The sequence below is a fragment of the Symphalangus syndactylus genome, chromosome 6 (genome assembly GCF_028878055.3).
Source record: "Symphalangus syndactylus isolate Jambi chromosome 6, NHGRI_mSymSyn1-v2.1_pri, whole genome shotgun sequence".
NCBI lineage: Eukaryota > Metazoa > Chordata > Mammalia > Primates > Hylobatidae > Symphalangus > Symphalangus syndactylus.
Window position 1 is genome coordinate 57,468,143 of NC_072428.2, and position 6,000 is coordinate 57,474,142.

Genomic DNA, 6,000 nt, shown 5'->3' on the forward strand with positions numbered 1-6,000 from the left:
TTTTCACCAGGTAAAGAAAGGTTTTTATGGTTCACTGAGAACAATTAACCCCTTCACAATCTAGAACCCAAGGACTGGATCTTCTGAGAACATCTACTGTAAAGGCTATGGTTACACAACAGACTTTAAATGATTTTGTGGAAGTTATGGTAGAATTGGCTGAACAGGCCAGGCACAGTGGCTCACGCCTCTAGTCTTTGGGAGGCCGAGGCGGGCAGATCACATAAGGCCAAAAGTTCGAGACCAGCTTGGCCAACATGGTGAAACCCTGTCTCTACTAAAAATACAAAAATTAGCTGGGTGTGGTGGTGCATGCCTGTAATTCCAGCTCCTTGGGAGGCTAAGGCAGAGAATCACTTGGACCTGGGAGGCAGAGGTTGCAGTGAGCTGAGATTGCACTACCGCACTCCAGCCTGGGTGACAGAGCAAGACTCCATCTCATAAAAAAAAAAAAAAAAAAAAAAAAAAAAAAAAAAAAATTGGCTGAATAGCTGGGCACGGTGGCTCATGCCTGTAATCCTAACACTTTGGGAGGCCAAGGTGGGCAGATTGCCTGAGCTCAGGAGTTCAAGACCAGCCTGGGCAACATGGTGAAACCCCATCTCTGCTAAAATACAAAAAAATTAGCTGGGCATGGTGGTGCATGCCTATAGTCCTAGCTACTTGGGAGGCTGAGGTGGGAGAATCACTTGAACCTGGGAAGCAGAGGTTGCAGTGAGCCAAGATAGTGCCACTGCACTCCAGCCTGGGCAACAGAGCAAGACTCCATCTCAACGACAACAACAACAACAACAACAACAAATAAAAATAAAAAGAGAGAAAGAAAGAAAAAAGAATTGGCTGAACCAATGAACAGAGAAGTATCTGCAGCTGCTGGCACTCCTGGCCTATGGACAAATACATCAAATGAAGATTATGGAGATTTAGTTGCAGGGAATTAATGAAGACATTGCTTAGTTATAAGCAGACTGTTTAGCTCATCCTTCAATCTATTTAATTTTAGGAAGTTTGGTTTATGGGGACCCTGGGTAAGGCGTGTGCTCCAGACTCTTGGTATTATCCTCCCAATAGTCATGATAATAGTCTCCCTGGTGCACTGTATTCTCTCAAACGTTTTAAATGTTTGCATGCAGCCATCTCTAGAATGTCAGATGTCTCTCTTCAGCTGGAATGACAAGAGCTGAAAGAAATGTGCGACCATGAGGACGTCATAACCTGTGAATGACGTGCTGAGACCAGAAACCCAAAATGATGGTAACTGAGAGTGGTGCTAAGGCCCTAAGTTCTCACCTAAGTGAGAACGTGACCCAAAAGCGGAATTTTTTTTTGTCTTTTTTTTTGAGACGGAGTATCCCACTGTCGCCCAGGCTGGAGTGCAGTGGCGTGATCTTGGCTCACTGCAAGCTCCGCCTCGCCGGTTCACGCCATTCTCCTGCCTCAGCCTCTCATGTAGCTGGGACTACAGGTGCCCGCTACCACGCCTGGCTAATTTTTTTGTATTTTTAGTAGAGACGGGGTTTCACCATGTTAGCCAGGATGGTCTCCTCTCCTGACCTCGTGATCTGCCCGCCTCGGCCTCCCAAAGTGCTGGGATTACAGGCGTGAGCCACCGCGCCCAGACAAAAGCGGGAATTTTTTTAAAACAAAATTATGGGAGGCCATTGTCTTGGACTGAGCTCATGCACTAGGCCCCAACAGATCAAACCGAACCAAAATGGAGTTGCTTGTGCTAAGACTTTAAGGAAACACATAGATCCTAGAACATACCAGTTTTTTTCGTCTCTTGCAAATCTCTGTAACAAACATTCCTGACAGCATAGGTATCCACCCACTGAAGTTCCCATTAAATCTTTTAACCAAATTAATTTCCTGTCTCCTAGAGACCATCAAACCAGATGATCATGCGACAAGTGTTCCAGCCAGTTCCAGGTGAAGACACCACACCCTGAAGAAGATACCTTGTTTCCACTAGACAGAAGAGGGCAAGAATTCCATGATTCCATGATTCCCAATATGTAAGGACTACACCCCAATCAGCATGAGGCAATTACAGAAGAAAGACCATTGGTCCCTCTGCCTCCCATAAAGATTTATGGGGATCACATCTCTCAGGGAAAAATAAGGCAGGAGAATAGGCTCTGGAGGCAGGGATCATAAGGCTGATTCACACTGACTTCCTAGAACTAAACCAAAAGGAAAACCCCAACTTTCCACACCTAAGTAACAAAAGGACTGGAGGCTACTCCCTTTGCAAACCACCCCCTGCAGCCCTTTTTCTACATGGCAGATGGAAAATTTAAAGTATCTCTGAGAGGTTGCAGGTTGCAGAAAGCAACCAATCAGAGGCTTGCATAGGAGTGTAACTTTGTAACTTCAGCCTCTGATTGGTTGCTTTTCACAACCAATCAGACACTTGCATAAGTGTAACCTTTGTAACTTCAGCCTCTGACTGGTTGCTTTCCTAAACCAAACAGACTAATTGTGGGCCACTACTTCATTTATATAGCGTGTACACCAAGTAACCAATGGGAAGCCTCTAGATGGTATTTAAACCCCAGAAAATTCTGTAATGGGGCTCTTGAGCCCCTATGCTCCGGCCGCTCCCACCCTGTGGAGTGTACTTTGATTTTCAATAAATCTCTGCTTTTGTTGCTTCATTCTTTCCTTGTTTTGTTTGTGTACTTTGTTCAATTCTTTGTTCAAAACACCAAGAACCTGGACACCCTACACCAGTAACACATACTATGGTCAATATCTACAATTTCTGTCTCCAAGTATGCAAGCACTACTTTGAACTGCATACACTAACAACTTGGTGTTCTGGGTCATTACTTGCAAATCGACAGGTTCTGTTTTAGTCACAAAATCAAGTTTCATCACCACGATGCTCTGGAGAGGAAAATATGGGTTTGGGATATTGTAGATACTACCTATCAACCAGCTATATGTTATTTGGAAATTCTTGGCCACGTTTGGCCCAAACTTTGCTGCCTGTTTTGCAATGTGTGGTTTGGCCTGGTTCTACCATTCACTTCAATTCATAAGCTTCATATAATAATATTCAGCACCTCCTTGGTTTCCAACATACTCAGGTTACCCACAATGATCCCAACTTGTGTTTGTGTCACCTGTTGCTGTGCATACACAAAACGTCGAGTTCTATTGGAACAAACTGTAAAGCAAAGTACAAGATCATAAGAAGAGTTTGTCTTTATATGTTGGACTCATATGTAGCCAAATTTATGTGGCACAATCAATTTGGAAATAATGCTTTCAATTCCCTTTTGCTGTATATATCAGAAGAACAATTAACAATTTCCTGTTAATTAGTATCATGTTTTGACTTAGGGTTTTAGCATGTTTTATTACAAATATCCAGAGATAAGTTTTTCAGTTGAGTCCATTGGACAGACAAATTGTTCAGTTGACCTAGTTTTCTTATCTATAAAATGAGGATAGTGATATTTATCTTGGTAAGTGACTGGAATAATTAAATAAAGTAATGCATATAAAAATGCTTACTCCCGGGTATGGTGGATCACGCCTGTAATCTCAGCACTTGGGGAGACCCAGGCAGGCAGATTGCCTGAGCCTACAAGATTGAGACCAGCCTGGGCAACATGGCAAAACTCCATATCTATAAAAAATACAAAAATTAGCCAGGTGTGGTGGTGTGTGCCTGTAGTCCCAGCTACTTGAGAGGCTGAGGTGGGAGGATAGCTTGAGCCTAGGAAAGGGAGGTTACAGTGAGCTGTGATCACACCACTGCATTTCAGCTTGGGCAACAGAGCCAGACTCTGTCTAAAAAAAAACCAAAAAACCAAAAAACAAAAAACAAAACAACAAAACAAAAAAACAAAAAAACAAAATGCCAGTCGTGGTGGCTCACACCTGTAATCCTAGCACTTTGGGAGGCCAAGGTAGATGAATAACCAGAGGTCAGGAGTTCAAGACCAGCCTGGCCAACATGGTGAAAACCCTTCTCTACTAAAAATACGAAAATTAGCCAGGTGTGGTGGTGGGTGCCTGTAGTCCCAGCTACTCAGGAAGCTGAGGTAGGAGAATCACTTGAACCTGGGAGGCGGAGGTTGCAGTGAGCCAAGATTGCCCCATTGCACTCCAAATTGGGCAACAAGAGAGAAATTCCATCTAAAAAAAACATAAGTTTATATATACTTACTTAAACACCTGGCTAGAAGGTGCAGTGGTGCATACCTATAGCCTCAGTCAACTTGGGGCTGCAGAGAGAGGATTGCTTGAGCCCAGGAGTTCAGGTTCCATCTTGGCAACATAGAGAGGCTCTGTCTCTAAAAAAAGTAAAATAAAAATTGTAAATTCCTGGCTAGAATTAAACAGACACTTCATAAATAGTAGTAGTAGTGATGGTGGTGGTGGTGGTAGTAGTAGTAGTAGCAAATGGTCAATTTGTATTGAGTTTTTGCTATATTCCAAGGCATTGCCCTAAGTGCCTTAAACTCAGTATCTCATTTACTTCTAACAGCACCATTGTGAGATTGATGTAGGTATTAGCCTAGTTTTTCAGGTGAAGGAGCCAAGGCATAAGAAAATAACTCAAATTCACAGAAATAATAAGAGGCATTGCTGGCTTCAAATCTGAGATCTGTCAGGGTGTTTGGACTTGATCCCATGGGCAATAGAGAATCACCAAAGATTGATTGATTGATTGATTGATTGCTTTACCTATCTGACATCAACGTCTGTGTACCCTATAACTAGTAATCATTCGTTTAAGTGGATGACACCATTCTACCTCATTCACATATGCAGCAACAGGGCCTGAGAGGTGGGCAGGAACCGGGTCACAAAGAGCCTTATCCGTCACGTAAGGGAGTTCGGACTTTATCGTACAGGTAGTGGAAAGAGAAGGGATTTGGAGTTACACAGATGGCTCACTCTGCGCCTTGCCCTGTGCTAGGCACGAGGGATACACTGAGAGCCAAGACACTTTCCTTGCCCTGAGGCTGCCTGGAGTCTGCCTCAGTTTCTCAAGATGTGGTTCCTGTCTCACAATGACCCAAGCTTGCAGATCCAGGGCCCCAGAGATTCTGATTCTTTTTTTTTTTTTTTTTTTGAGATGGAGTTTTTGCTCTTGTTGCACAGGCTGGACTGCAATGATGTAATCTCAGCTCACTGCAACCTCCTTCTCCTGGGTTCAAGCGATTCTTCTGCCTCAGCCTCCTAAGTAGCTGGGATTACAGGTGCGCACCACCACACTCGGCTAATTTTTTGTATTTAATAGAGACAGGTTTTCACCATGTTGATATCAGGCTGGTCTCAAACTCCTGACCTCAAGTTATCCACCTGCCTCGGCCTCCCAAAGTGCTGGGATTACAGGTGTGAGCCACTGTGCCTAGCCAAGATTCTGATTCTTTAGGTCTCAGCTGAAACATAACAAGCAGCCACTGTGATATTCTCTTAAGTTTGAGAGGAATGGATCTTGCTGGTGGGGAAGACAAGTAGACAGATGAATACAATACAGAGTGATGTTACGATCAAGAAGAATTTCTGGAGAAAGTCTGGTTTGAGCTGAGACTTGAATGATTAAACAATAGTTAGCCAAAGTGGCAGAAAGGGAAGGGGAGATTCAACCTGAAGGGAAAATGTTCACAAAAGCCCAGGAGTGAGAGAAGGGGTTCTTTTAGGGAAGAGAAAGTATTTTAGGAATGCAACAACAAGATTTGAGAGATGGACAGGAATTAGGTCACAAAGAGCCTTGCTGGTCATATCAGGGAGTCTGGCCTTTATCCCATAGGTTGTGGAAAATCACTGAAAGTTATTTTGTTGTTTGGAAGAAGACATTGATAGAGCCCTCTGGCAGCCACAGTGTAAAGAATAAATAGGTTGTGGGACTGGAGCAGGGCAAGACATTCTTTAGGGTTATCAGGGCATAGGCAATGATGACTTGGACAGAGATAATGGTAGTAGGGGAGAGAGGAAAATGGACAGAGAGAAGAATTCATAGGGTCTTATCACTGGATA

General features: G+C 43.5%; 1 long non-coding RNA gene across 1 annotated transcript in view; it reads left to right on the forward strand.

The window, feature by feature from the left end:
* LOC134736898 (uncharacterized) overlaps positions 1 to 2,657 on the forward strand; it is a 28,504-nt gene extending 25,847 nt beyond the window's left edge. Inside the window, exon 6 of the long non-coding RNA XR_010121361.1 lies at positions 1,881 to 2,657. This is a non-coding gene — a long non-coding RNA (uncharacterized lncRNA). The remainder of the gene's footprint in view (positions 1 to 1,880) is intronic.
* Positions 2,658 to 6,000: the final 3,343 nt, after the last annotated feature.